At 48.3% G+C, this 11,714-nt stretch overlaps 1 pseudogene; it reads right to left on the reverse strand.

Moving 5' to 3' along the window:
• Positions 1–7,046, reverse strand: part of LOC119097269 (26S proteasome non-ATPase regulatory subunit 11-like) — a 30,511-nt pseudogene extending 23,465 nt beyond the window's left edge.
• Positions 7,047–11,714: the final 4,668 nt, after the last annotated feature.

The following is an 11,714-nucleotide window of genomic DNA, read 5'->3' on the forward strand; positions in this document are numbered from 1 at the left end:
CGGCTGTACTCGGACAGTCCCTGCCGGGCGGCGCACGCCCGTCACCACCGCGGCGACCCACCGAGACGAGCATCGACACCACCGATACCCAGCGCAGGGGATGGACCACGCTAAAACATGCAACTGCCACATAATACTTACTTGTCAAGTGCAGAGGGTGGGCCAGACAAAACCTTGCAACCTTCACAGAATGTTCACCAGCTAGAGGCCTGTCAACGTGTTGGGTATTTTGGGAGCGGAAGGGGGCGGGGGCGGGTGGTGGGGGGAGGGGTCCGGCTGCCACAACTTGATGTATGGCATGACGGTCACGTCTGCGACAACAGACACGGAATCTGCTTAATAGCGAAATCATGCACGCACCACATTTTCTATGCCGAGACTGAGGTGCCACGCACCATCCACATACACACTCAAAACCCAGTTGTCCCCGCACGTCGCGCTGCCGGCCCCTGTCGCCGTGAGAAAAGGCGGCCACTGAAGAAGAGCGTACCTTCTGAAAGTCCGCCAACGACCGCTTGTGACTGGCCTGTGCCACCGCCTTCATGGCGTCGATCTCCCTGCCGGCGTACTTGAGCGCCAGCTTGCCGCTGACGATGCCGTTAACGTCCTCCGGCCTGCGGGCAGCGGCCGAACGTTAGCTTACGACAGCGCTCACCAGGCGGCGCTTACCGCGTTCTGCCCCGTCGCAGGCGACGATTCGGAAACAATGGTGCTGTTCAACCCACAGAACGAGTGCCGAGACGTGCACATTCCTCGCAATATTTGACGGGCCACAACAGCGAGCTACCATCTGTTATTTCCTGATATCCTGTACAGGTGCCAATGTCATAGATTTTTTTATTTTTGATGGCCTGCACACATCACTCCCAAAAGGAAAAGTTTAACTGTTGATGTTGAAACGTTTTCCCTGTCGTTTTTAAAGTGTGAAATGTACTCTCACGTTATGGTCACAAAGGTAAGGCCCCACTCATGTTTTCCAAATTCAATAAAATCGCGATGTTGTCATTACTGACAAACTTAACCAAGGGGTCCAAACTGATCGTCGATAACATCATATCTCGCGGACATCTGGAGATAACCTAACTCAGATTTAACTGCAAACATGACTTCTATTAAAATTTACAATTTCAACATTATATGTGTGCATGCAACAAATTTAGGTTAACTAATTAATTGCAGCAACATGACACCTAACCCCATGCACGCAGGTCGTCGCATAGTGAGCATGAAGCCGGTAACACGATCCACAGCGGGTGCATGCCAGAGCGACAGCCACGCGGCTTGCCTGACGGCTCCACGCTTGCGTTACACGACAACTCCCGCCACTCACGTGTTCAGCATGATCTTGGACATGAGCATGTACTTTCAGCGCCAGCAGCGCCTTGCCGTCCTCCACGCTTGTCATAGCCCTCGAACGCCTCGTAGAAGTACGAGTAGGCCGTCTTGAAGTCGCGCTCGTCGGCGCGCGTGCAGCACGCCCGACTGCATGGCGAGCGCCGCCTGCACCTTGTGCGGCGTGTAAGATGCCGTTGGCCGTGGTGCGTGCCGAGTGAGCGCGGCGCGCGCCTTCGGCAGGTTGCTCAGCGCGTGGTACGTCTTTGACTCGAGCAGCTGGACCTGCGCGGCGGACACACCGGCGTCAAAATTGGAGCTGGACGCGGCGGCGATTACCGGATGTTTCGCCGGTTGTGGAGAGTAAGGCAAGGGTTTACGCGCTAGCAACGCTCAGTATAGACGTGACAGGCCATAAAAGCCCGCACCCCCACCCCCCCCCCCCAACAGCGCAAGAAACTGCGCCCGCTCGCTGGTTTGTCGACCTGGCCTCCTCTAGCAGCCTTCCATGCCGGCAATCGACGAGCCTAGTTTTCCGTTTCACCCCACTCCACCTCGTCCCCTGCTCATGTTGCACCAGTATATCAATCCAGCAGTGTAATATTCCCGGAGTTCATCGGCAGCCCACTCCCCGCACCGCTAAAGCGTACAGCGTGACTCCCCGCAACACCCACCCACTCGGCACACTGACCTCCACCAGCAGGTTTTTGTCGTCGAGCTTCTTGAGTTCCTTGAGCAGCGCCGAGCCCAGCGCGAGCGCCTCCTGGTACTGTTTGGTGTCGAAGAAGAGCGCGACGAGCCGCGCCTCCAGCGACTGGCGCAGGAACGTGCGCTTCTCGGCCTTGGCCCAGTCGATGCACTCCTGCGGCAGCGCGGGGGAGGGGGGGGGGGGGGCGTCAGCGTCGGAAGACGGAGCGCGGAGCCCGAGGACAAGGACGCCGTCCGGTTACGGCCCACACCAGGCAGTGATCGCACACTCCAGGGAGACCTCCGCGGACCGTCCCGCCGCGTAACAGCACACTCCCGAAGACTTCGGCGGACCGTCTCAGAGGAACACTGCGCGTCCGAGCCGCGATGTTTATCTCAGTGGTGCCCCCCCCCCCCCCCCCGTACACAGTAGAAGATATTACATGTGCTACAGTGCCTTCCACGAATAACCCGATGCACACGCACATGCAAGGTCGCACCAGACGTCGGCGGCAAAGGGCACCAGTACAAAAAGGCCTCGTCGCCAGGTGGTTCGGACGGTGGCCAGCGGGTGGTCACTGACCTTGCAGAGCTGCACCTCGATGCCCGTGTCGGCCTCCATGTCGAGAAACATGTCAACCAGGCCGCGCACCAGTTTGGAAGCCTTGGCTTTGCTGATTAGACCTAGGAACGGCCGCGATGCCCGTATGAGGTCGGCCAGCTCTGAAACCAGGCGAGAGCAGATATGAACCTCGACGTGCCACAGTCTACATCTTGTAAGCAGGCTCTGATACAATGTTTCTTACAAACTTAATTTTTTATCTGGAGGTTCTTACGAACTCCTTTTCTTTTACCTTGATACACCTAATGCATGATAATTAATACACAATAAAAGCCTGCCTGGAATATACACAACACATTTGGTTGCAAAACACATCAGCAATGTCTACAATGAAGAATGACATTCTGTGAAAGGACAAAACCCAAAGCAATGGCAAAGCAGTTTGACATGCATCAAACCCAACGTAACTTCTCCACAACACTTATGTTTCTCCCACGTCATGAATGCATGCATTCTAAAATAAAAAAACGGGCATATTTGGGAGGCCAGATTGGATTGGAAACCCTGAAAATGACAATCAAGTCTCAGCTGGGGATGTTTTGCCTCCTGTAATGTTCATTTAGCCCTAAGCACCATGCTACACGGTGTCAACTCCCCAGTTTTGGCAGTGATCAACATATCTCATATGCATTGAAAAAATGCACTGAATGCCTTATCAGATTTCCCATTTATTTGATAGCAGCAATGTCAGCAGAGAGAGAGAAGCTAGACTACCTGACATTACTTCTGAAATGGTCTGTATCAAGCTCATTTAAGGGAGCCAAGAAAAGTTGGAAAAAACATGTGACTGGTCGACCTTAGCTGCCACACAAAGCTACCATGCATCAGCTCCGGACTGCATCTTGACACTGATAACTGTATTGGCTGAACCACTAATGTGATTATTCACCAATGTGTCAGTGTACCAACATAAGCATGCAAGAACTAATGGCATTGAACTCGAGACCGTTATGAATTTGAATGACCTTTTTTGCATCACCTTGCACCATCATCTTCACCTGAACCATCATCCAAGTGTGACCTGAGCATTCACACCATATAGACAATTGTGAGGCCTGCAGTCCAGTGTGGAGTAAAAAAGGTACAGGGACATCTGGTCATATGGGGACATATGGCACAAGTTGACAGGCAATACAGGTGAAGCCACCTAAGCATACATACCTCTGGCCTTCCCTGACTTCTGGAAGAGTTCACCCAACTGCATAATGCCCTGCTCCTTGATTCGGATGGTCTCTTCATCACTGATAGGAGGCTCTGGAGATTTCACTGGAAGTAAGCATGTGAGTGTTAATCATGGATGCATAAGACAGCACACCCTTGGATCTTGGGACTGTTGGTTTTCACTCCAAGCAACCAATGATTTGTTTATCCTCAAGGGAATAAACAAATTATATTTGGACAGCAGAAGATGTCCATGAAAAGTCCTTTTCAATAACATCTGCTTATTTGCACCAGAAACAAATTTGACACAACCATTTCAAATGACAAGCAGCAACTTGAAGATCACCATGCAAATCCTGAGATGGTGGGTCGATTTGCCTGGGTTGCACTAGCTCTGAAATGAAATGAAAACATTTAGTTTGACCATTCAACTACTTCTCAATTGGCCTAGCAAGTTGGTGGGTAAGTGGAATCTTAGCTGTTCTATGCAGGACCCTAAAGTTTACCACCATTGCACTGTCATTCACATCTGGTTCTAATCAGTTGTAGTCTCAAATGTATTTCAAAGTGGTCTGATAAAAAGTGGCATAGACAATATCTTGCTAACATAACTTAACCAAAACTTAGACCAATGAGATGCTAAATTCCAGCAAGAATATTTTACCACCAATTACCACTCATGCCACATAAGCTAGATCTGTAACTACCAAAAAAATGTAGCAAATATCACGGGCAGCTCAATATTCATTTGTTTAGGGATCGCAGTGCAAAATATCACATGCTTTAAGGGACACCACTGACTGCAAAGGCCATGTTATTGCTCAGGGGCAATGACACAGGCAGTTCTACACAGGCACAGGGAGTTCTAACCAATGCATGTCCACTGCAGGGCTAGCTTGTACATCAGTACAGGTGAACACCTATGACTGGTATAGCAGGCAGTGAAGGCCATTTACCTGCACATACAGTCATGACATTTGAACCAGTGCACCACCTTAGACCATGTGATACATCTGTCAAGGACAATGCTTCAAAAAACACCAAAGTAGAGAAATCAAAGCAACAGTGTAACACTATTTTGAGCTTGTGCATGAATGGCCTCATGTTTGAATATCTTTTCCCCAAATAACTTTCTTCCAACTTCCTGCCTATTTGTTTACTCTTCTGATCATCTAGTGGTTTGCAAATACAAACATATTACAGAACACATATGTTGGTAAATGTAAAGCCCATAACCACACAGGGAGCCCAGTGACATTTCTCTCACTGCACACCTAATTTTAACAAACATATGAGCTGCTCAGAAGGATTTTGAGGTGGGTAACTGGCAACCCAATGAAATGGATGCATCTTATCTCACAATAACTGACAAGTACAAAAAGGTTGTCACACTCCCTTTAAACAATAACCATAGTGCTTCTCCTTTCCTATTGTACCACTACCTTCTCTTGCAACTACCTTGTAATAAATACTGGATGGGCCTGCTCATGAGATATATTAGCCCAACAAGGTTTGAGAGGTTCCCCTGGCATGGCACATGTCTACTGTCTAGATATGTCAAGAATTTCAAGAACATGACACAACCATTAAGGTGTGTTGGGTCGCAAATCATGCATCGAAAGGTGCTGTTCATAGTGGCCATGTCATCAGTCCCGTTGCTCACACACATCAAAAAACATTTTTAATGGCAGTGCAAAGTAACTGTGATGGCAAATATGATACTGTACACATTCATTAGTACTCACATAGTACTCTATATATACAATTGAAACTTGTCTTTAGCATTATCCATACTTCAATATCTCACCAAATACCGCAGTTTTAGCATTCAAAATTTAAGCAGCAATTATGAGCAAAGGTGTGCCAGTCTGGTAGGTGTAAAAAAATTCCAACAGCACACAAATGAAGCAAACTAATAATCATGTACAAAAAACTGTAATAGAATGCTGGTGTAACAAATTAACCAGCAAACTGAGATGATTTCAAGTTGCAGATCACAAAAACAGATTGCATTACTTGATAAAAAATATATGGAACTAATAATAAAAGCATAAATTAGAATATTGAATTAAATGAAAATAGCATAACAATGAATATGTGCTACAAGTAAAAAGTCAAAAACTACCATTCTGTTGCTAATAACCAACTTATGCCTACTAAATCAAAATTATACTACAGTATTACAATAGGACAGTAATATTGATACACAATATCTAAAAAATAATATGCTTAAAAACACCATAGTATGTGTATCTTGCTTCATTAATTTCATTGGCATTCTGAAGCATGCACACATGTGACCAAAGCTCAAGTCCCTCAACACCACACTGTGGCATGGGGTAATGTTACTTTCAAGAGGTCATCATATGGGCACAAAACCAATCTGGTGTTCTTGTTTATCACATCTCAGCTGAAGCATCCAAGTAAAGGCAATCTGATCTTCTAGCCCCAAAAGAAATTGCAGGACTGCCTGCTGTGAGTAATGCTCCATGTCAAGTTGCTAGTTAGCTATTTGACAGAGAGCAAGTCAATGAAAGGCCATGTCAACTCTAAATCACTTAAGCCATGCAAGCCATGTGATCCCTTTACCCAGTTGAACATAAAAACAAAGGTATCATGGACATGACAGGAACAGTCTAGCATATAAAGAATCAGGCAGGGGTATGGTTGAATGCAAGGTGAAAGGGAAGTGAACAGCAGCTTACCCCACCACCATCAAGATAGGACCAAAAAAGGTCTTGCCCAGCTTTTGTACCGCGCATTCTCCAAGTCAAAGGGCTGGGGCACAAGCTTGCGATTGGGGGTGCTAGAGCTGTTTAACTGAAAGGGAACTATCCCTGGAGCCAGGTAACACAGCAGAGTGCCAGACTGCCTACCAACAATCACTCTAAAAACAATTCAACTCCTTGAAAAACATTCGTTGTCAATCAGGACAGGTTAAAGCCTGTTCATTTCTGTGCATTAAAATTTGTATTTGACATAACACTAAAAGCCGGGCAGGTATAGGGAACTGTCTGTGAAACTTGTAGACAGATTCGGCGCATGAGGTAACGTATCAAAAAGGCAAACATGACAGAAATACCAACTCTCAAGGGGCAAAATAGTGGACAACATACTTACCTATTTTACTGTACAGTTCAATTCCTTTGTCTTTATCTGTATGCGAAACGGCTTGCGCCCTTTCAAGCAGCGCCGCCGCAGCCATCTTCAACGACCGGAATTTACAACAGTAACGTAAGCGACAAATCTGAAGCCCGAGTGGCGCAATGTAAACTAGCCAAGTCACCGTTGAGCTAGCGCACAGCTGTTCATTACAAAATGGATAGAAAACCGCAAGATTCTTTACTTATTTTTCATTGTGGCATTTATCTTAGCAACTAAAGCTAGTTAAAAAAATTTATTGCGTATATAGCTGAAAATGAGCTCAGAAGGGAAACTTTTATTTTGTAAACCACATTCGGGCGCCCTCAAGTACTACCAATTTCACTTGCTGGACGAAGTCAATCAAAAGTATTGGAAATGCAACCCAAGGAGCATTTTCGGCTACCTTGAATGCCTGTGAGGATGACTCGGAACGCGGCGCCTCGCGTGCCCGAGAGACGTGCGGGATTTGCGGTGGGGATGGGATTGCATCAGGGGTGCAGCCAGAGCCTGGGGAATGGGTGCACAGGATCTACAAAAGGCACTTCCCCCCAAAAAAATGTTGGATATGTTCCATTTGTTTTGGTGGACACGTTTTATGTATATATATATATATATATATATATATATATATATATATATATATATATATATATATGCATGTGCGTGTGTTTATGTGTAATAAATCGCCGGGCTCTCCATTTTACCATGATTGGTCTTGTGTGGACTCTTTATATAGATAAAACCCAGACACTTTCTCAGAGTTTTGTCTGGGTCGTGCAGAGATGCCCGGGATTCCGCGAATGTAGATTGAAAATAAAAATGAGTCAACCAATTGTATTAACATGGCCAAACCATGTTTGACGTGTTCAACATTCAGGCAGAATTGAGCAGTAAAAATTATGTAGCGTAGTTTTGAGCATAAGCGCTCGCATATGTTACCAACAAAGAACTCCGCAGGGCATTGCAGTCTTAGGCCGTGTAGCGTGGGCCCCGTGACTAACATAAGGTCGTGGCTAACAGATGGATGAAAATAGTGACGCATGAGAAAGAAGTACATTTGAACGCTTTAGGACGCCAAATTGAGTATTTAGAGGTATTCCCGGTATATATTTCACCTGTGCGGTGATTAGATTGATGACTGTATTATTGGGGCTTTATGACGCACTCAGCTGCTGGGACTTTATATGGCGTCGCTAGCCTCTCATCCTGGCGGGAAGGGTGGGCACTGCGGGGAATCGAACTTTGTCCCTGTTGTTTCCCAGACGTGCAGTGGCTTACGCAGGCGCGTTCACCACTGCACTCTCGCACACCGCTCGCATGCTCAAACCTTTTGATGGTAGTTTCACTAGTCAATTCTGCACAATAACGCATGTTCTTGAGGACCCGTGGGATAGCCTTGTGCGTGTTGAACTCATTTTGATCCCCCCATTCAACAATAATGAGACCCGTTATTTCTCTTCGGGTCGAGGGGCCCCCTCGAGTGCAGCACTGTGGGGCACATTGTCGTCCGCAGCCAAGGGCTGAAGGGCCATTCCGTCCCACCGCGGTGTGTTTTCCAGCCGTCATCCTGGGGGTGACATTCCCTCGCCGATCCGGAGGCTCGTAGAGGGATACATCACATCACATTGGTCCCCTTCCTGACGAGGAAGGCCTTCTGACCCGCACATGTAATCCCGGATCGACGCATGAAGCGCCATTAACGCAACAATATCTCTGCTCGCCGCAGGCGGTCAAATAATTGGCACACAGACTCCAGTTGGGCCCTTGACACAGGACTCTCCTATTGGTTTCATGTGAGCATTCATTACAAGTTGGATATATGCATATATATATATATATATATATATATATATATATCATATTTAATACGTAATGAATAAGTTTTTTCCTTCCATTGTCAGAGGGGCTGACCAACGCAAGAGGCTCTCTGCCATTCGTGCTCCCGTCCCCGTCCCTGTTGAGCAAATCTTCCCCTGACCGATTCGAGGCCGCTTGTTGACAATGAATGCCTTGTTAGGCACTGTTGGACCCTTGAACGATACAGGAGCTCGACCAATGTAAATCACGAGCCCGGCTTTGTCGCTGATTGGGAAATGAGCCCCCCAGAGCTCGGATCAACACGGAGCCAACTGTTCGTTGTTCGTGATCTCTGGTCGAAGTAGAGGAACGCCCTGTCTCAAGGGTCCCTATCGGTGCAAAAGATCGTCTTATTGACATTTGAGATCACGGCCCTATAGGTGGGGTCCTTAATGTGACCTAGAGCCAGCCCTTCGGACCCTTCAGCCATTCCATCTTCATCTTTGGTCTCGAGAGACACTTCGGCCCCTCTTTCGGGCTCCCTCAAACACCGCTCCAACTCGGGGCCACTTGCTGCCACAGGACGCTTTCAGGACACAGGACAGTTCGACACTGTGGCTCGTTACTAACACAGGAGCTCCTCATTGTGTCAGGAGCTCCGGACATCAAATCGCGGACCCTGGCCTCGTTTCTACTAGGGAAATGGGTCCCGAGGCTCAGATAAATATGAGGCCGACTGTTTGGTGTTCTTGGTCTCCGACCGGCTTAGACACATGCATTGTCTCACGGGTTCCTCAAACAATCATATGGGCCCCGACCAGTGCAAATCACTGTCCCCGGTATTGTAACTGACTGGGAAATGGGTCCTCAGGCCCATACCGACACGGAGCCGACTGTGTGGTACGGTGGTACCCGACCGATATCTAGCCCCTTATCGACTCAGCGTTTTTCCGACCGGCGCAAAGGGCCCTCTGATCGTTCCTTGAGGGTCCGTCTCCGCAGGTCGGGGTCGTTAAATGAGACTCCGACCAGCCTTGTGTGCCCTTAGCTCCTCCAATCGCGCTCTTGATCGTCGGACCCAGTTGGGCCTTTAGGCTTTTCGGGCCTCCTCAAGCACTGCCTCTGACAAATTCGGGGTCTCTTGACAACACAGGGCCGCTGTTAAGGCTGTGAGCCCGAGCAATGCAAATCACTGGCTCCGGCTTTGTTCCTGCTTGGGAAATGGACCCTTGAGCCCATGCCGCCGTGGATTCGACGGTGCGTTACTCATGGTGTCTGACCGAAATACAGGCCCTTATCGACTCTCTGGGCCCCCTGATCAGCGTGCAGGGCCCTCTGGCTGGCATTGGAGTGCCCCGCCCGATGGACCGGGTACACCACCAGCTGGATTTTTAGGCCCTTCTGGCCCTCAAATCAGAACTTAAGGAGGGGGCACGTGCCCCTGTGCATCCCACCCCCACCCCCCTTGTCAGCGCTACTGGCCTGAATATCTACCTACATACCTAGTTAGGAGAAGGCTTCATCCCCCCCCCCCAAAAAAAAAGGGATCCCGAACTTAGGCTCCAGTCCGCACAGTTCGAGAAAGAAGTAGGCGAAATTTGGGGAGAAAGTCGTTTGATGGCGCATTTTGGGGTATGTTACGCTATTTTTGACTTAACCCTTCTCATTTTGTTAAACTACACCCTTGCAATGGAGTCTGTGTGGGCTGGAAGCATTAGCTGGAATTGGACAAATCTTAAGATTTATAATTCATAGTTGCGGTTGAACCGATAGTTTTCATCGTGAAACAACAATGCATTGGAATCGCAACTGGCGTATGGCATACGCGTATATATTGCAGCGGAATTCTTATAATGACCGCCTGTGCTCCACCAAACGAAGCATTGCGTGCATGGTCGGATCCAAGAGGGTTTGTCGGGTCGAACCCCTCTTAGGGCTGGGGCTGCCAGGCGGCATTTTACGCCGCGATGACACGATGCTATCTAGTGTCTCGGTCGACGCGTACAGTTGCTTCAAGGTTGAACGGCCGTCTGATCACGTGACTGACCGTTGTAATTGACTGCCCCCAACTGATTATCCATCTTGCACCGATATCTTGACAATGGCGGTTGCGAGCAGCCCGGGAGTGGCACAAAAAGATGTGCCATGCAAAATGCTACGGTCGCAAGTATCGCGGGGCACGCGCTCAAAGGTGGATTTTACTCTCTTACCCCGGGCTTACTCGTTTGGGCCAAATCTATCACCCAGGATACGGACACACCCGGGAGTGGCACACTTCGACGAAGAATGGAAAAGTAAGATTGCAATGATCGGTCATACGTGCCACGCGTCATGTCACTCACGTGCTGAAATATGAATTTGGCTATTTTTGACGTGTTTGCACGTTTTTTCTCGATCTCGCGGCACCCAGGGCACGAAGCGACTCGAAGGTGGCATGCTTCGATCGGCAATCTAATGATCAATCACGTGGTGTAAGATGTGATGTCACACGTGCCACGTTCCATGGTCACACTGGCTGTAAAGATTCACTTTGCTGATTTCGTCGGTTTTTACGTTCTACGCCACATTTCCGCACTCAGAGCATGTAGTCACAAGGGACTGGCATGCTGCGATAAGGAATGAAACGGCTTGTCATGCGTTTCCACCTGTACGTGCGCATGGGCTACCTGTCACACCCACAGGCTTCGGAAAGATTGAATTTCGTGTTTTTGAGAGGTAAAGCTTTGTGACACGTCGCAGCACTCATGCCAAGGAGACACTGGGGAGTGGCATGCGTAGATAGGGAATCGAACACACAATCACGCTGCATGAATTGTCATGTCGCGCGTGCTGCACGTCACGCGTGCGCGAGCCAGCACGATAGATTTGGCCGTTGCCGGCCGTTTTTCACATATTGCACCATATCTCGATATAGATATTGCGACTTTGTGGGTATACGTATATATGTTTATACATATATATATATATATAT

Source organism: Pollicipes pollicipes, unplaced genomic scaffold (assembly GCF_011947565.3).
Source record: "Pollicipes pollicipes isolate AB1234 unplaced genomic scaffold, Ppol_2.1 Scaffold_4295;HRSCAF=5057_pilon_pilon_pilon, whole genome shotgun sequence".
Taxonomy (NCBI): Eukaryota; Metazoa; Arthropoda; class Thecostraca; order Pollicipedomorpha; family Pollicipedidae; genus Pollicipes; species Pollicipes pollicipes.